This window comes from Saccopteryx leptura, chromosome X (assembly GCF_036850995.1).
Source record: "Saccopteryx leptura isolate mSacLep1 chromosome X, mSacLep1_pri_phased_curated, whole genome shotgun sequence".
Taxonomy (NCBI): Eukaryota; Metazoa; Chordata; class Mammalia; order Chiroptera; family Emballonuridae; genus Saccopteryx; species Saccopteryx leptura.
This window is the reverse complement of record NC_089516.1, coordinates 49,516,120-49,537,188: the sequence shown is the minus strand read 5'-3', so window position 1 is coordinate 49,537,188 and position 21,069 is coordinate 49,516,120. Positions and strand designations below refer to the sequence as shown.

The 21,069-nt window shown below is 38.7% G+C and overlaps 1 pseudogene; it reads left to right on the top strand.

The window, feature by feature from the left end:
- The window catches only part of LOC136386338 (maternal embryonic leucine zipper kinase-like), an 80,980-nt pseudogene extending 63,777 nt beyond the window's left edge, over positions 1–17,203 (top strand).
- The last annotated feature ends 3,866 nt before the right edge of the window (positions 17,204–21,069 follow it).

Here is a 21,069-nt window from a genome sequence, read left to right as displayed (position 1 = left end):
CTCCTCTGAATTATCAGAGGAAACTTCATAAAACAGTTTATATGTGATCCAGACTCATATAATATGCAAAATGTCCAGGTTACAGTAGAAAAAAGGTAACTTATTCCAAGAACGAGAAAGATCTCAAACTGAATGAGAAAATACAATCAATAGAATTGAGTGCAAAGCTTACAGATATGTTAGAATTATCTGAGAAAGATTTTTAAAGCAGCCATCATAAAATTACTTCAACAAACAATTATAAATACATTTGAAACACAGAAAAGTAATTAAAAATCTCAGCAAAGAAATAAGATTATATTGTATCAATATCAGTATCCTGGTTGTGATATTATACTATTCTTTTGCAAATTGTTACCATTGGTAGCAACTGAATAAATTATATGAAGGATCTCTTCATCTTATTTTTTTAAAACAGAATGTAAATTTACAATTATCTCAATAATTTTTTTAAATGTAAAGTACTAGAACATATACTTCACCAAAAAGTTTATGAGGATGGCAAATAAACACCAGAAAATATGTTTAATATCTTTAGCCAATAGGGAAATGAAAATTAAAACCATGAGGAGATACCACTTGCAAAGCCAGTAGCCAGGGCCACCATCACAGCCGCCTGGCCCATGCAGGTTTGTATTGGATTTGGACAGTTGATAAAGAAAAAATGGAGCCAAAAACTGGTGGGCCATCATCTTTAAATCTACCTTGCACCTGGTGGTCAAGTAAAAACACACACTGGGCTCCAAAATCTACTCATTCAGTGCTCACAAAGCCACTGACTTATCCGAGTTTCATAGAATCAAAGGTTTCTAGCTCACCAGACTTATTCACCTCTGTTCCTCATCTCCTTCCTTCTACCTGCACAAACTCTGCACAAACTGGCATCTCACTCAGCACTCCATCATCTTGGCTGCTTCTCCTGACCTCCTCCATGTGGCCTTTCTCTGCTCTCCTCTCTAATGCTAATCTCAGGAACCGAGAGAGCAAGCTCCCGGTCTGCCCCCACTTTATAGTGTAGAAATCAAAACTTTTAATCCAATGTACAAATAAGGAAGTCTCTGATACAAAGTCACTTATCTGAGGCATGATGGGATTGCACTACCCTACATCAAAAAGGGTGAGAAAGGCTTAGTCCCAAAACCAAGCCCCAGGCTACAACGATCCTGCCTGCCCACAGCCCGCCCCCAACGCACATTAATATAATTATGCCCATCCCAAGGAAGAAGGGCAACCAATACCATCACCTGGGCAATGGGCTTCCACATGGGCAGTGCCATCTTTAACAAAGTGAGCATAATATATTTTATCTGCCCAACACCACTATGTACTTATTACAGTAGTGTAAAAAAGTACTGACACTATCAAATGCTGGCAAAGATGTGGAGCAGCTGAAACCCTCATAAATTAGTAGTGAGAACAAAAAATGGTACATCCACTTGGAAATAGTTTGGCAGTTTTTAAAAAACTAAATTTAAACATACCCTTATCTTATAATCCAGATATCTTACTATTTGATATTTATCCTAGAGTAATGAAAACTTATGTTCATATAAAAACCAGTATATGAAAGTTCATGGCAGCTCTATTCATAATTCCCACAAACTGGAAACAGCCCAAGTGTTAAAAACTGGGATATGCAAGGGAATAGTACTCAACCATAAAAAAGAATAAACTATTGATACATGGAGCAACATGAACTAATCTCAAAGGCATTATGCTACATGAATAAGACAGGTCTGTGAAGCATACATACTGCATAATTCCAATTATAAGACATTTTGGAAAGACAGATCACTGGATAACAGAAGTTGGGATAAAGACAGGTGTGATTATAACAACACATAGCATGAGGTCATTTTGTAGGGTTATGGAATTATTCTGTGTCTTGATTGTGATAATAAATACACAAATCTTTGAGGTATATATTCCAAAAGGGTGGGTAGGGTAAAAAGGAATTGATATGGAACTTTCAATAATTAATTGCCCTTTCTAGGTATCTGTACTCAGTCCTTTAAATGAATCAGAGTAATAACTGAGACTTGAAGACTCAGGGACTAGTTACCCACATACTGTGTCTTGATCTCGTCTCTTTTCTGCTTGTCCAAGTTGCTTGAGAATAGGTAAAGTGGATATGAGGTTTTAGTTGCTTTTGCAAAATTCTGCTTCCTTTCCTCATATATGATATAGAAACAAATTTATTTGATAATAGCACAAGCCCCATTTTTATGACTTTTTCTTCTGATCTAAAAATTTTACATTTTCATTGAATGATTCTTAGTTTCCCTCTCACATAAGCAGTTTACTTTCATTAAATGAATTTTTATGCCCTTTGAATTTCACAGAATGTTCATAACAGAGATGCTTACTATTAGAAAAATCTTATTGTCTGTTACAAGCTGTGACTTAAAATCTTATTTTAAGAGCACTGATAAAAAAAATTTTTAAAGATCTTTTAGCCTCAGCCAGGTCTCAGTTGGTTAGAATGTCATCCAATATACCAAGGTTGCCAGTTCAATCCCTGGTCAAGGCTCATACAACAACCAACCAATGAATGTGTAAATAAATGGAACAACAAATTGATGTTTCTTCCTCTCTCCCTTCCTCTTTTTATCTCTTCCTAAAATTAATCAATAAATAAAACTTTAAAAAGCTCTTTTTTCCCTAGAGTTTGAACCAATAAAAAAGTGAGTCTTTTTGTTTACACTTCAGATTAATTTTATTAAAATACCAGTATGGTTGTTTGCTCTCTATTTTAAAACCATTTATTCATTATAAGTAGTTTGACATTATATACTTATTTTAAAATAAATTTGCACAGCAGATAGCCTCAAGGGTTCAGGAGTATCACCAAGAGTATAACAATTTGTTGAAAACAATATCAGAGTTAAAAATATTCTCTTAATCCTTAGTTTTCTACTCACTTCAGCCTTGAATTAGAAGTATCTTTAGAATAATTTGCACCCCCATAATTTAGAAGTTGTATTCTGTGTCTACCTTCCAGCATTGTACAATAAAGAACACTTTATCTGGCTAATAAAATGGAGGGGTCACTGTCATTTTCAAGTATAAGTGCCATTTTACCTCATTATATCACTGCCATTTGTCATCAGTGATTTTAAAACACAAGTACTCAACAAAGCTTTCATATTTAATCAATTAACTGAGTAGACAAGTTTTCCCATTACTATGCCCAAACATAAAATGTACATCAACTTTCCACTCACTAATCATGATACAAATTCAGTAACTCTTTGCTGCTACATAATGACAACACCTAAATATTATGTTTATTCATTTAGATAAAACTTTATTATTAAATTATCTGTATTTCACAAATATATTAGCTCTATTATAGCAATACATTGAAGGATATTAACCAAATGTCAGAGGATGTTACATTCTGCCTGTCTGCCAAGCTTGACTTTCTTCATAAATTGATAATTAAAATGTTTTCAATGGCTAATGATTAAGATGATTTCATATAACTGAAGAGGAAAATAGATTTTATCTAATTTTATCATTGTGTTGAGAGATACAGAAAAAATAAGAAGTTCTATCTCTAATAATAAAATAAACCATTATTAGATCTGAAAATAATGACAATATCCAAATTTCCAGTCTTTAAGAAACTTAAGATTCTGATGAAATAAAGCATTTCCATATGCTTTGATTATCCCCAACAGTTGTTTCTGGATAGTAGCTAATTTTAGGGAAGGACTAACACCAGGAAATGATAAGGGTTTTTAAAATAAGTTTGCACAATTTCTGAGTGCAATCTTATCTTCCCAGAAAGAAATACATATAAACAGGTATGAACAACCAATTACAATAGATTTTGTTCATACTTGGCATTTACTTCAAAACAGGTATTCTGTCCATGAACACAGACACGTAACTTGTGTGTTGAATGAAGCATATTGAAAATAATTAGATGTTGTTTTCAAAATCAAAAGCAAGTGAGGGGATGAATACAAATCAGTCACAATTTAAAACAGTGGTAATCAACCTGGTCCCTACCACCCACTAGTGGGCATTTCAACTTTCATGGTGGGCAGTAGCGAAACAACCAAAGTATAAATAAAAAGATAGATTTAACTATAGTAAGTTGTATTATAAAGATTTATTCTGCCAAACTTAGCAAAAATCCCACATAAAGTACTTGGTAAGTAATTATTATTATATGCTTTAACTTGCTGTAACTCTGCTTTATAAATTTTATGAAGTTACTTCTCTACTTTATAAATCATGGTTACTGTGCAACCAGTGGGCAGTTAGAAAATTTTACTACTAACAGAGATACAAAAGTGGGCGGTAGGTATAGAAAGGTTGACTACCCCTGATTTAAAACCTTGTGACCATATGTGAACTGAACTCCTTCTGACCCTTGAAGATACATTCTTCATTTACAGGCGAGTGTCAGGCTCTACATACTAGAGATTTGTATAACAAGGGGCAGTGAAATTTCATAATTTAATCACATTTACAACAAAATACTTGAAAATGTTAGCCACTGTCTTTTTATTTGATTTTCCTCTCTGAACCTGTCTTACCTCAGTCAACCTAAATTTTATAATAATATATTTTTTCTTAGCTGTTTCTCAAGCTTAAGAGAGCAGTCATGTACCCACACATTACTCATTGAGTTTCAAGATCTCATAACCCATTGTCTGACCAGCAGTGGATAGATCATCAGCTTGTGATGCTGAGGACCCAGGTTCAAAATCCTGAGGTTGCCGCTTGAGCTTGGGCTCATGCAGCTTGAATGCAAGCTCAGCACCTTGAGCACAGGGTTACTGGCTTGAACATGGGGTCATAGACATGACCCCATGGTCACTGGATTGAGCTCAAGGTCGCTGGTTTTGAGCAAGGGTCACTCACTCTGCTGTGGCCTCCCAGTCAAGGCATATATGAGAAAACAATCAATTAACAACTTAGGTACTGTAACAAAGAATTGATGCTTCTTGTCTCTCTCTCTCTCTCTTCCTTCTTGTCTGTCTCTATATGTCCCCCTCTCTGTCTCACTAAAAAAAACAAAAACAAAAACAAAAAACCCTCATAACCCAGAAAAGCAAATTTCTCTTTATTCTCCAGAACTAATTTCAGACTTAGAGCATAGAAAACTCTGTGACCTGCATAATTTCTCTTATTCTGCAACAGCAACTGGATATCAGACAATTCAATCTAATTCTGACACCAACAACCTCAAATTGACACAACCCACAGATTGAAGTATCAGTCCCACAAGACTGCCTGGCCCCAATTCAGATGCCAATCAGAAATTCTAGCTTGCTACCCATACTTTTGACTGACTGGCTCTAAATCTGATAGCCAAATTCAGATTCATGACTCACAGAACTCAGGAGAGTGTTTTACTTATTATTATTGGTTTATTATAAGGACTACAACTCAGAGCAGCCCAATAAAAGAGATTTATGGAGCAAGATGTTGGAGAAGAGCTGGAGAGTTTTCATGCCCTCTCTGAGTGAGTTACTTTCTCAGAATATCGATGTATTTTCCACAATCTGGAAACTGCCCAGACCACATAGGGTTTTTAAAGGAGATTTCACCATGTATATGTGATTACTGGTAATTAAAGCATTGGTCATTGTTTTTCTCCTTTTTTTAAAAGACCTTGTTTATTCATTTGAGAGAGGAGAGAGAGAGAGAGAGAGAGAGAGAGAGAGAGAAAGAGAGAGAGAGAGAGAGAGAGGAGACACAAGGGGGAGGATCAGGAAGCATCAATTCCCATATGTGCCTTGAATAGGCAAGCCCAAGGTTTTGAACTGGTGACTGCAGCTTTCCAGGTCAATGTTTTATCCACTGCACCACCACAGGTCAGGTAAAGCGTTGGTCATTGTTGATTAAACTTATCTGGCACTCTCCCTTACCCAGAGGAAGGAGGTGTGAAGGCTGAAAGTTTCAATCTTTTTTTTTTTTTTTTTTTTACTTATTCATTTTAGAGAGGAGAGGGAGAGGGAGAGAGAGAGAGAGAGAGAGAGAGAGAGGAGAGACAGAGAGAGAGAAGGGGGGAGGAACTGGAAGCATCAACTCCCATATGTGCCTTGACCAGGCAAGCCCAGGGTTTCGAACCGGCGACCTCAGCATTTCCAGGTCGACGCTTTATCCACTGCGCCACCACAGGTCAGGCCAAAAGTTTCAATCTTTTAATCATGGCTTGGACTTTATGGTTACCAGGCCCCTAACTAGGGGCCCCAACTACCAGGCATCTCATTAGCATACAGAAGACACTCTTATTGCTCAGGGAATTCCAAGGGTTTTAGGAGTTTGGTGTCAGGAAATAGGAATAAAGGCCAAATGTTTATTTTGTATTATACACCATACCTTTATACCAGGTAAAATGTTGATGCCCAGCGTAATTGGATTCAAATTCCTCCCTCTCATCACAGACAAGGAAACGTATAAAACTGAGGATGTTGCCTGATGGTGCAGTGGATAGAGACTCAGACAGGGATATGGAGGATTCAGATTTGAAACCCTGAGGTCACCAGCTTGAGTACAGGCACACCAGCTTGAGTGCAGGGTCGCTGGCTTGAGCAGGAGATCATAGATATGACCCCATGGTCACTGGCTTAAGCCCAAAGGTCACTGGCTTGAGAAAGGGGTTACTCTGTAACGTGCCGGTCAAGGCACATATGAGAAAGCAGTCAATGAACAACTAAGGTGCTGCAAAGAGGAATTGATGTTACTTATCTCTCTCCCTTTCTGTCTTTCTGTCTCTTTGTCTTTCTCTCTTTCTCTGTCACAAAAACAAACAAACAAACAAAAAAACCCGAGAATGCTGTTAATTTTACTTTGGCCACTAACAGCCTTGGGCTCAAACTTCATCATATGTATTACTTACTTTAATTATAAATCTTTCTCTTCACTATACCTTTAATTTTTAATTCACTAACCAAATACAAATATAACCTTATGATAATAGATTTATATAGTGAGAGATATAGAGAATTAAATATGAATGTTCCATTTGATGTGCCCCAAACACTCACCATAGTCTCTCTTACCTAAATGTAATCAAACATAACATTTAGATGTATATTTGTTCAGTATTTTTTCTGTGTTTATATAAAATGATATGCATATATTTATACATATATTTATGAATATAAATAACATTATGCTACTAATGTTCACAAACACATATGTACATACAAGTGCATATATTTTTATATCTTAAATTTGTTTGCAGTCTTATTAGATACTATTCTTTGTCAATATATACAGAACTTTCTCAATCTTTATATTTTTACATAATATGTCAAAGTAAGAATTTTCCAGAATTTAATTAGCCATTTCTCTAATGATAGGTATTTGAGTTATTTCTAATTATTTGCTAATACAAGTGATTTTGTAATTTTTCATGAGACAGGCATGACGTTGAACATTTGAAGTTGATATTTGACATGGTTGTCCAGAACTTTTTGAGTATCTTTGATATATCTAGAGAATTTGAATCTCATTTTTATATGTTAAAACCTAGGCAACTTGTTTTCTCAGGTTCATTCAGCTAGGTCATGCTTATGCACTTAGACATATCCATTCTAAAGTTTAATTTGTTAGGGAGCAGCTTCCATGATCTACATTCCAGTGGAGGGTCACAGAAGAAGCATCTGGGTATCAAAGGAGATAGTAGCAGGAAAATTGATTTTCTGCTGCAGAAGTGACTTTGATGCTGGCAACAGTAGCCACTTCAACCAAGTCTAGTAGATCGTATATATTAAGTTGCAACATCCAGGATTTGGTAACATAAGAAACAGCTGACTCATGGTTAAAAAATTTCTCTATCTCAATGTTTATTTCCTACATATTTATTTTTATTTTGCATATTTGGGATGTTTCTCCTTTTTTCTTAACTAGATTCATTAGTGTGGTTCATCTATTTTGTTGACTTTGCATGGACAGCATTTTGATTGAATTATTATTTCTGTTGCTTTTCTGTTTTCTACCTCATTTATACCTCCTTTTATCTTAATTGGTTTCTTCAGTCTGCTTTCTTTTGAATTATAGTGTTATTAGTTTTATAGATTTGAGATCATTTATAGGCATTCTTTTATTTTTATGTTTTAGTATTTAAGACTACAATTTTTAAAACTGGCCATGACTTTGTTTTCCATATTATAAAATCAGTAGCCACGGCCACCATCACAGCCTCCTGGCCCGTGCAGGTTTGCATTTGATTTGGACAGATGGTAATGAAACAACAGAGCCAAGAACTGGTTGGCCATTACTTTTAATTCTAGCTCATACCTGGCAGGTGAGAAATACTTAGTGGGAAAACATTTCCCTTTCCATTCATGGCTCCCAAAGCCACTGACTCATCTAAATATTCCTAGAATCAAAGGCCCCACCAGCCTTATTCACCTCTGTTTCCCATCTCCTTCTCTCTACACAAACTCTGCACAAACTGGCTTCTCTTTCAGCACTTCACTATCTTGGCTGCCTCTCCTCTGCAATGCTGATGGCAGTAATCTGAGCAAGTGAGCAAGAGCTCCTGGTCTGCTTCATTTTACAGTGTAAAAAATTAGCCCTGGCTGGTTGGCTCAGCGGTAGAGCGTCGGCCTAGCATGTGGAGGACCCGGGTTCGATTCCCGGCCAGGGCACACAGGAGAAGCGCCCATTTGCTTCTCCACCCTCCGCCGCGCTTTCCTCTCTGTCTCTCTCTTCCCCTCCCACAGCCAAGGCTCCATTGGAGCAAAGGTGGCCCGGGCGCTGGGGATGGCTCTGTGGCCTCTGCCTCAGGCACTAGAGTGGCTCTGGTCGCGATATGGCGACGCCCAGGATGGGCAGAGCATCGCCCCCTGGTGGGCAGAGCATCGCCCCTGGTGGGCGTGCCGGGTGGATCCCGGTCGGGCGCATGCGGGAGTCTGTCTGACTGTCTCTCCCTGTTTCCAGCTTCAGAAAAATGAAAAGAAAAAAAAAATTAAAGACTTTAAGCCATTATACAAATAAGGAAGTCTCTGATACAAAGTCACTCATCTGAGGCAAAAATGAGATTCCTCATAAGAGTGCAGCACCCCTATCATGCAACAGTCAAGGGTGTGGGGAAAAGCTTAGTTTTGAGAAGACCTTAATATTAGAAGAAAGGGAAAGGTTTAGTCTTAAAACTAAGCTTTAGTCTATAATGACTTTGTCAGCTTACAGCCTGTCTCACACAGCAAAGTGAGCAAACATATATATCATATTTACAAACTTACTTGACCAACATTCTACCCCTTTTGCTTACTTTACAATCTAAATCACTGGTATCTTCCATGATGGTCACTGTGTGAGGAGTGGGGTACATTGCATAAACAGAAATAGTAAAAACTACAGCAATAGAGGCCCTGGCCAGTTGGCTCAGTGGCAGAGCATTGCCCTGAAGTACAGGAGTCCTGGGTTCGATTCCCGGCCAGGGCACACAGGAGAAGCACCCATCTGCTTCTCTACCCCTCCCCCTCTCCTTCCTCTCTTGTCTCTCTCTTCCCCTCCTGCAGCCAAGGCTCCATTGGAGCAAAGTTGGCCAGGGCGCTGAGGATGGCTCTATGGCCTCTGCCTCAGGTGCTAGAATGGCTCTGGTTGCAGCAGAGCAATGCCCCAGATGGGCAGAGCATCGCCCCCTGGTGGGCATGCTGGGTGGATCCCGGTCGGGCACATGCGGGAGTCTGTCTGACTGCCTCCCTGTTTCCAACTTCAGAAAAATACAAAAATAAACAACAACAACAAAAATCTACAGCAATAGAATTAACAAATCAAAAGCTATGGGTGAAATGAACTGTCAACAGCACCAAGAGAGGCTAATCTTTTTTCTCTGGCAGAATATAGGCCAGAGTTTTGTCTGCAGAGAGCATAGTATCTGGTACCAGAGGCAACCCTGTGTGGGCATACCAAAACTTATTGGCCAATACACCACGATCTGCTGATTCTATGTGTAATAAAATAAGAGAACTCATTATTGGCCATAAAGAAATTACAAAGGTGCCCTTCATAATGCTGTCCCCGTGAGCACTCAAGGGATAGTACACTTCTACCTTAGGTGGCCAGGTGCTGGTTGCCCAAGGAGTTAACTGGAGGTCCACCTCTAGCCACTTCTCCATGCTGTATGGTCCAGGACCAAGTCCATTAAAGCTATTGACCTTTAAGGAGGGCTGTTGGGGCAGGCAAGAGCATGTTTCCCTGCTGTCCAAAACTTGGCTTGAGTAAAATGTCCTTGGTGCATATCTTTAACTAAATGGAGGCAGCTGCACAATGCAGGAGGGCTTCCACTGGAGCTGGCTCCCTCGCAAGGTTTCTCATTCAAAATCAGGATTATTGTCCACAAGTGACGTGTCCATCCAGTAAGGGAGCTGGTGCCCCCCTCCTGTCACATTCCCTGCTTTAAGTGTCCATTATACTGCTGAATGATACCAGCAGTCTGTGGGTGGTAGGAAACATGGTACTTCCAGTCCACCCCTAGCTCTTGAGCCTATTGCCTCACCATTGAACCAGTAAAATGGGTACCATTTTTACTTCCAAGGACCAGCGGTCACCCATATGGAGCACTCAGGCAGTCCAGAGCCTGTATGACTGCCCTCTGGTCAGGGTTATGGGCGGGGCAAGCAGCAAGCAGCCCGGTCGCAGTATCTACACAAGTGGCTGCATACTGGTACCCTTTTGACTTTGGTAAGGGTCCAATGATGTTTATCTGCCATCGTTTCAGTGGAACATGACCCCTCTGGATTTTTCCAGGTGACACCAGTGGTCTCTGAGGGTGCTCCTTGGAACATACTGCACATTGCTCACAGGCTGCAAGTACCTCTGCATAGGACACAGGCAAGTTCCACACCTTAACCATAGCCCACATAGTTTTCTGTCCTGCGTGAATGAGAGACCTTGACTTGGTCCTGGACCATACACCATGAGGAAGGGGCCAGAGGTGAACCTCCAGTTAACTCCTTTGGCAACCCACACCTGGCCACCTAAGGTAGAAGTATATTATCCCTTGAGTGCTCAGGTGGACAGCATTATGAAGGGCACCTTTGCAGATACTGCCACAGGTCTGCTATTATTTTTGAGAAATTCAACAGTTTTGATGTTTTTTAGTTTTACTACACTTATTGGAGTCACACTGTCTAACATAAGTATACGGGTTTCAGGTGCCCAATTCTGCAACACATCTCTGTACAAAGTATTGTGTTTTCACACCCTCAAGTCAAGTCTTTGTACAGTTGTGATTTATATTTCTCCTTCTACAGAAGAATGAGTTATAAAGTTGTAAAATTCTCAAAAAATTCTTTTTGTTGTCTGATTTTATTACTGCACTGTTAAAATTTTGTGATAATATTTCTACTTTATAAAACAAATTGAAGGTCAGCTCAAGTGTCCATTTGTGAATGAGTAGATAGAGAAGTTGTGGTACATTTACACAATGGAATACTATGTGGCTATAAAAAGGAAGGAAATCTTACTTTTTAAAACAGATGAACCTGAAGGTTATTATACTAAGTGAAATAAACCAGGCAGAGAAAGACAAATATCTTATTATCTTACTTATATGTGGAATCTAATGAACATAATAAGCTGAGGAACAAAATAGAAACAGAAGCAGGGTGAAAAGGAACAGATGGACAGCTGTCAGAGGGAAGCAAGAAAAGGGAGCAGGATCAAAAAAGTTGTAGGTATTAGCCAAAATCATATATACATAACACATATATACAGACAGCAAGGCAGCAATAGCCAGAGGAAAATGGAGGGGGTTAAGAAAAGGGGGGAAAAGGGGGAAAAACTGTGTAGAAAACATATTGAGGTTTTTTTGTAACATATTTTATGCTTCATTTTTATGAATTTTTGTATGTGTTTGAAAAAGAGGTATATTTTATAACATTTGGGTATAAAGCTAAAAATAAGTCCACATGACTTACTGTGACTTACCTTATTAATATTTCCTGGGTCTTCTATATCTTTACTGACATATATCTTCATGACATATATATAATTTTTTTCTTTTGGTCCACTTGTCTTTGGTTGAGATTCATGTGTTAAATTCATCAGTAAATATTGTGTTTTGTTTATTTTTCCTTGAACACATTGATACAAAGAATGCAACCCTTGCTCTTCTGGTTTGTATTATTTTTGGTATACTTTAAAAAATAAAGTTAGTATTTATTATATTATATATAAGTACATAGTTTTTAAAGTTAAGTTGTAAGTGTTTATGACAAATATGAATTCTGTTCTTTTATCTCATCCAGTGATTCTTAACCACTGATAATTTTGCCACCCAGGAGACCATAGGCAATGCCCAGAGATATTTCTAGTTATCACTATTTGGAGGCCGGGATAGATACTGGCAGGAGAATCTGCCACAGCAAATAGCAAATTTCAAAGAGCACCAAGGTTGAGAACTTTGTCACAGACCCCTCCATAGACACAACTGCTTTCCCCTTTTTAAGATTTTGATACTTTCACACATCTCCACATATCTAAATAAGATATATACTCTGCTATTTTTTAGATTTATTTTAATCTTTATGAATCACTTTGTTTTATTATTTGTGTATATGTAGCATAAGGCAAACAATATTTGAGAACAAATTTGAAAATTAATTCCTATTAAAAAGTGACAAACTCATTTACATTCATTGATATAACTAGTTTATATGATCTCAACTCTTTTATATTTCTTGTGGTATTATCCCACATTTGTCATAATTTTCTATGTGGTGTATTTTTTATTTTTAAAATTATTTTGTTGGCTATTTGTATTTTTTTTTTTGTATTTTTCTGAAGCTGGAAATGGGGAGTCAGTCAGACAGACTCCGCATGCGCCTGACTGGGATCCACCCGGCATGAGCACCAGGGGGCGATGCTCTGCCCATCTAGGGCATTTCTCTGTTGCAACCAGAGCCATTCTAGCACCTGAGGCAGAGGCCATGGAGCCATCCCCAGCACCCAGGGCCAACTCTGCTCCAATGGAGCCTTGGCTGTGGGAGGGGAAGAGAGAGACAGAGAGGAAGGAGAGGGGGAGGGGTAGAGAAGCAGATGGGTGCTTCTCCTGTGTGCCCTGGCCGGGAATCAAACCCGGAACTTCCGCACGCCAGGCCGACACTCTACCGCTGAGCCAACTGGCCAGGGCCAGTGTTTGTATTTTTATTCTATTGGTTTTTATTATACTATTTCATTAAATATTGTTGTTAGTCCCATTTTTCCTGACTTAAGTTTCTACTATTTATTTTGTCAGGTTTGAAATGATGTTCAATGACTATTACTTATTGCATATATGTAGTGGGTTTGTCCTATATTACTGTTTTCTGTTGCTACTCTACTCATATATTACTGTGCTATTTCTATTTTATCAAAATATGGGTTGGTAAATTTTAACTTCAAAGAGAAGGTAAGAGTACAGATTATAAACTCGTTCCCAGATGCTCGTACTAAAATGTTCAAACTTAAAAAAGACTGGAAATACCAAGTTTGTTGAGAATGTAGAGTAATGAGAAATCTTATATATTTTTATTGGGAGTGTAAAATTGTACAGCCACTTTGAAAGCAGAATACATGGAACAGACTGACAGCAATCAAATGGGAAAGGAGTTAAGGAGTTGGATGAAAGAAGGTGAAGGAATTAGGCAAATATATATATATATAAACATATATGGCAGTGTTGTGATAGCCAGAGGAAAAGGGGCTACAGTAAGTGGACATGGGCAAAAGGAGGATAAATGGGAATGGAAAGAGATTTTTTTGGAGTAATGGGTACATAATACAATGTGCAGATGATGTTTTGTTGAGTTGTACACTTTAAACCTGTATGGTTTTGTAAACATATGTCACCTCATAAATTCAATGAGAAAATAAAGCAGTTTGGCAGAGAAATACAGATACCACACAGTCTTATGGAATCCAAAAAAAAACAAAATAGAAACTAACCATAGATACAGAGAATAAATTTGGCAGTAAAGTTGGGGTAATGAGTATAAAAGGCAAATGGCTTAAAGTGTACAAATTGCCACTTTATAAAAACAGTTCATGAGTATGTAAAGTACAGCATAGGAAATATAGTCAATAATATTATAATAACTATGTGTGGTGTCAGATGGGTACTATACTTTTTTGGGTGATCACTTCATAACTGACAAAAGTGTCTAATCACTATTTTTATACAGCTAAAAGCAATATAATATTGTATGACAATTGTAATATAAATTTAGTTTAAAACAAAAACAGAGCTGGTTGGCATTTTCTACCAAAGCTAAAAAAAAATCCTTCATTTTTTAAATGAACCATTCTACAACTGAGTATATATCCAAGAGAAATGAGAGCTTATGTTCATAAAGCACATGTTTATTGCAGGGTTATTTAAAACAGGTAAACACTGGGAAAAAAGAATTGTCAACACAATAGAACTGATACATAAATTATTATGTATTCATACAATAATTTACACAATGATGAAAAAGATCAGTCTCTGTCACAAATACCAACATAAACCTTGCTGTCAAGTTATTAAACAAAAGAAGCCACAAAATAGTACATACTGTATAATTCCACTTTTAAAAAATTCAAAAATAGGAAAATTAATAGATATTAACTTGGAAATGATATGAGAGAGTTCTCTGGACATCTAAAAATGCTATATATTTTCATATGTTATGTGCTTATACAGGTGCCTAGACATGTAAAGTTTTGTTGAGGTGTATACATTTAAGATTAATGGCCTGACCAGGTGGTGGTGCAGTAGATAGATAGTTCAACTGGGATGCAGAGTACCCAGGTTTGAAACCCTAAGCTCGCTGGCTTGAGAGGGACTTATCTGGCTTGGGTGCAGGTTCACCAGCTTGAGCACAGGGTCACTGGCTTGAGTGTGGGATCATAGACATAACCCCATGGACGCAGACTTGAACCCAAAGTCACTTGCTTGAGCAAGGGGTTACTCACTCTCCTGTAGCCCTGGGGTCAAGACACATTTGAGAAAGCAATCAATGAACAACTAAGGAGCCACAACAAAGAATTGATGCTTCTCATCTTTCTCCATTCCTATCTGTCCCTCTCACTGTGTCTCCCTCAGTCTCTGTCACAAAAAATTATGAACTTTACTGTATGTAATTATAAAGTTATGTAGATACTGTATGTAGTTATACATTAGTTATACTGTATGTAGTGGTACATACACACACACCACACACAAATAAACACACACACACACAAATACACACACACGGATTTCTTACCTGGCAGGAAACCACCAAAAAGAGGGGAAGTAAATGAGAGTAGTTCTCAAAGCAAAAAGATACATGGAGATGCTGGTAAGATATCCAGGGAGATTAGTGGAACATTAATGATCAATTCTATGTCTTCATTGCCCAACTAATTTTGAGCTCCAGAGTACTCCCCAGTAAATTGTCAGCATGTACATCTTCATGTCAAAGTTTCTTTTCTGGAGAAACTCACACAATCTTCTCAAAGGATCTATACATTAGCATTATCTAAAAAACTTTAACAAAATTCTCAGGTCAATGACCCACATCAGATTAATTAAATCAGAATGTCTGTGGATTAAGCCCAGGCATCTACAATTTTGATATTTCTAAGGTGACTCTAATGTGCAATGAGTATTGAGAACCACCACTGTGTGATACCTGCATAAGCAATAAATGTCTCTATTGATTTTCTTGATCAACTCCAAATAAATAGAAAAAAAGTTATTTATTCTACCACATAGTTTTAATAAGAGGAATGAGGGCATAAAGCTCTGCTTGGAGAAAATATATGTATAGAAGGCTTTTTCTACTGTGTAACCTCTACGTTTAATTTGGGTTAGCACAACTGCTTGTGAGTGCACATAAAACTGATTCAGTGACTACATAATTTCCAATCTCAGTGTCATCATAAAAGCACAAACATCCATCTGTAACATCCTGGATCATGCAAGATTACAATTGTCCTATTGAGTGACAAAGCAAGAATTATCTTATTCATCTTGATGAAGTTTTGTAACAGAACTTTCCAGACATCACAGAAAAAAACAGGCAAATATTGGAGGATTTAATTTCATTGTGGCAATATAACCATCTCATAGATACTTATATTCTGCTTCTAGCCAAGAAGGCTCAAGGAAAACAAGTTTGTTTAAGGCTTCTTTCTTTTTTTTGTGGACAAGTCAGTGGTTCTCCATTCACAATCATCAAGTTAATGAATCTGAGTCTAAAAGATGTGACCACAAGTAATGAAAATTATATCACTTGATTAATTGACTATGAATAGTGTGAAGATGATTAATCAACAGGTACGGTTACTCCTGAAACACCACAGTTTGCCAAGCATTGGATAAATGGGCTGGAATCTAAATCAGTAACTCCAGTTTTATGCAAAACATTTACTAATAAACTAAAGAACAAAGAGGATGTACATATACTCCTAAGTCCACTATAAAGAATGAAGAGTGCTTCAAAGAAAACAAGATAGAAGGTGACAGAGGACAATCTGACTTTGGGTGGTGGGTATGCAACATAATTGAACGACAAGATAACCTGAACTTGTTATCTTTGAATATATGTATCCTGATTTATTGATGTCACCCCATTAAAAAATAAAATTATTAAAAAAAAAAAAAGAATGAAGAGTGCTTGATACTTCCAGAGCCATTCAGTTAATAAGAACCAGCATAAAAAAGAAATACTCACTACACCAAATTATTACACTACATCCTCAAAAGAAACCAGAGCCTGAAGAAACCTCAATTAAAATGCCAGTAAATTTGGCATCAACAGAGAAGTTAATCACAGGTATCATTAGCCTTGAGAGGCAGTGTTGCTCAGTGGAACTGGATGTCAATTAAGTAAATGTAAATGATACTCCAAAACGAAAAGGAATTAAAGTGTTTGGCAGCCTTGAAAGGAGGTTGCATAAGGTTATCACTGTGCTTACTTGGAGCAGAAGGAGGTACTCTGCCAAAGTTGGGCCAAGAACACTACAGTGTTACTATAGCCAGATTAGTGAATTCAAATGAACTCTTGAATTATTATTTAATGTGGACTTTGTACAAAACGGCTACACAATGAAGTGTTTAACAACATCAGATTTTGGCAAAGTGACTATGCATTTTGAACTAGAAGTATGCCAGCTTCAAAAACGTGATGGAGTGGGTATCAGGAGGCAACAACTTAAGGGTGATGTCTGGGTTTACAAGAGTTCAGTGGAAGACATCCTATTTAACTTCAAGGTTTAATTAATGAATGGATTTTATGCTGCTGGATGACTAAGGGTGTGATACAGAGACTGATATAATCAGTTTATTTCAAAGTCCATTGGAATGACAAACTTGTTCTTAAAGGCCCATATAATTTTGTTTTTGAATAAAATATATCATTTTATGGTGAATCTAAGGCCAGCTCATATGTCATTATCTGTTTTTTCTTTTTTTAATTATGTGGCTTTGTATATTAATAACTAATAACTTTCCTAGATTTACTTCTATATGTGAATGTAAGCTCTTAAGTATGATTTTTTTTCAGAGATAAAGAGAGAGTCAGAGAGAGAGATAGATAGGGACAGACAGGAACAGAGAGAGATGAGAAGCATCAATCATCAGTTTTTTGTTGTGACACCTCAGTTGTTCATTGATTACTTTCTCATATGTGCCTTGACCATGGGCCTTCAGCAGACCGAGTAACCCCTTGCTCAAGCCAATGACCTTGAGCCCAAGCTGGTGAGCTTTGCTCAAACCAGATGAGCCCACGCTCAAGCTGGTGACCTTAGGGTCTTGAACCTGGGTCCTCCGCATCATAGGCTGACGCTCTATCCACTGTGCCACCGCCTGATCAGGCTATGTCTTCTTTTAATGTATAATTTCTTTCTGCAATAAAATTATCTGTGACTATTAAAAAAGAGCCTGGTGTTTCTAAGCTTTGTTTTTAACTAGAAAGAATATTATTCCACAGTAGACAAAAAGACTATTATTGCATTTTCCAGGGCACCGAGAAAGCTATACAATGCACTTGTGAGTAGTTAAGATGTTGGAAACCACTACAGGATGAACATCACTTGTCAGAAAATTCTATGCTTGAATTAGAGCAGCTTATAACTTTTTTATGCAAGGGGAATAGAAGTGTGAAGGAAAAATGTGTCATTCAGACAATACTATTTCATTTGGAGTAGATACCATTTATGTGAAAGTCAACTTTCTTAGTCTTGAATGTGTGTGTATATCTGTGGGTGGGGAGATTGTATATTATGTGACTACAAGCACAGATGCATATATATATCAAAGAGGATAAGCTAGGTTATGCCAGTATAACAAACAGTTCCCAAATCTCAATGGCTTAGAACAACAAAGGTTTTTATTTTCATTATGTGTTCACTATAGGTCAGCAAGAGGTTCTGTTCTATGCTGTTCTTACTCAGTAATTCATATTGAGAAAAGCTCCACCTCTATACCTGCCCATGTGGAAGGTAAAAGTAGAAAATTTAGAGAATCATATATTGTCACTTAAAGTTTCTACCCAGAAGTGACACACATTCCTTCTGCTCACAGTTCATAATAGCAAGTCTAACTTCAAATAGTTAGGAAGCCCAAACTTCAAAGAGCAACTTTAACTTCAAAGGTTCAAAAAAATTGATTCTGCAATATGCCCCAGGGAACTGGAAATATTTTGTAAAAGAAATAATGATGATCAAAATTTGTGTTGCATTGGCTAATATGGAAAGTTAATACCAACAGCACTGACTAGGAATTAAGAAGTTTGGTTTCTTAGAAGAAAGATGGTGATGAAGTAGGCAGACTTTCCAACTGCCACTTCCCAAGACCAAACTGGATTATAACTTAATTACAACTTAAGAACAATTATCTTGAAAAAACAAGTTTTGATTAAACTAAAAGGAGTCTATAACCAAGGATCACCAAAGAATCCACACCGAGACTTATAGCAAGAGCAAAGACACAGAAATGGCTGCCCAGCTCCCATGAGCAAGCAGTGGCTGTGGGTCCAGAGGGACTCTCACATTGGGGTGGGTTGCCCTGAGAGGTGTGGGTCCTCAGCCTCAGGCCCAGAGTCTCAGTCTAGAGCCCCAGAGCCTAGAAGAGGGGCCCAGACAGTATTTAGCTGTGAAAAGAGCCAGGTTTCTGTCTGCAAAAAGAGACATAGCTCTCAGATGCATACTCCATTTTAAAGGGCTCTTGCAGAAAATCTCATTCATATACTTACTCAGGGCTCTGGCAGGGGAGAGCTGAGAGGACTAGAGTTGCAGAAGGAGAGTTTAAAGTTTGAAGCCCGGGGAGAGACACTGTGGGGTACAGCCCCAAAACCCTTGTGCTGAGTCATTCTCCAGTACTGCAGGTGCCATATTTCTTGGGTGGAGCAATCCCCTCTGAGTGGCATCAGTTTGGGGAAAAGCAGCTGCTCCGCACTCAGGAGTCTCTCCTACCTGGCATGGCGATGGGTCGTTCTGAGAGGCCAGGAAGCAGGGGGCACATCAGTGACTCAGTTTTCTGGTGTTGAGACTGGAGCTTTCCCATACATTCTCCGGAGTCTATGACTGGTGTTTCCATCTCACAAGTGACTCAGCTGAAATGGTTTAGAGAAGGGGCATACCACAAATCTGGGTCTCAGAGGTCACACCCACCAGAATCCTGGGGCCACACACTACTGAGGTCCATGAAAAAAGTCTAGACAGACTGACACCTGGAGCCAAGGGGCAGAACCACACCCATCACACTTCCTAATCACTGAAGTGCCATAGGCTCCAGACTCTAGCAGAGGTTCCCCCCCCCAGTGGCTGAGCCCAACAAGCAGCCAACAGACAGGGTGTAGGAGGCAAGGCTCAGGGAAACTTGGCCATTTGCATGGACTTTCCCCCAGGAACAGGTGGGTAAAAGCCAGCCTAGGGGTGCAGCTTGGTATTTCTATGTATACCTGGTCCAGCAGAGGCAACCACAAACTCTGAATTGCTTGTATCTCCAAAAAGGTTGTTCAGGGCCAGTCACTGGCAGTATCTCTCACTGGCCTGTGCTGAGTTCCTGTTTGGGAGGCCCATGGCTGGCACATCCAGGAGCCAGCTGCAGAAAACATTGGTTTTAGACCTAATAACCCTTGCTAGAGTGGATCCCTAAGGAAAACTCATCACACTGGGCTCAGCTGATGCGAGTTCCACTCTCTGTGATTAGCACCAGTACAGTGGCTCATGTGCATTGGATAGGGTGGAGCTTTACAGTCAGGTGGCCTGGGTGATGGATATTCTTTTCTGCTAGGTTTGAGTCCACAGAAGGACAGGAGAGAGTCTTGGAGCATGAACATTTAAACTTTGGGTCCCTGTGAGTCTACTGTTGGATCTGGTCGAGGGGCTTAGCCACCTTTGGGAGGGGTACAGTCATCCCCAGAACAAGACTCTCTCAGTCTTCCTCCCTGAGAATGGGGTCTCAATGGCTGAAAGAACATCCACAGAGGGGACTGTTGGCCACACTCAGTCTAAACCTACTGCTTATCTTGTTGGAGAGAAATAAATTTTGAGTATCCAGGAGTGGCTGAGGGATCAAGCTATGGAGTAAGGACCACATTCACTGTACTGAGCTCCTGACAAAGAAACTCCTGAATTAGGGGATCCCACAAATATTGGATTCACAACCTAAGCTGCCCTAACTCACCAAGTGTGCAACATATAGAGAGATTGGATGTGTGAGGCCAACCTGAGCCAACACTACAGTCTTACTACAGAAGACTCTGTGGAACGACCAAGCAACTGCAACAGGAAGAGTAGCAGCTGAAAAATGGAGGCAAATTTTACAGAACTTGAGTCTTTTATGAAGCGGTTGTCATCTCTAAACAGAAGAAAGCCGATTCTTATACAAAGGTTGGCCTCTCCTACAGAACCCAGACCCAGAAAACACAGACACAAATAGCAAAAATTGCAGTAGCTGCAGACTGGTAGCCTATAGCAGGTTACAAACAAGAGCTGACACAAACCCAAGAAGGACGAAAGCCAACTCTACTAGTAGTGGCTGGCAGACAGCACCAACCCTAGACTCAACTACCTACACAAGCAGCACATCCAAAGGTGGAGTCTAGCAGGCATTATACACTCTGGAGAGTAAATATGACC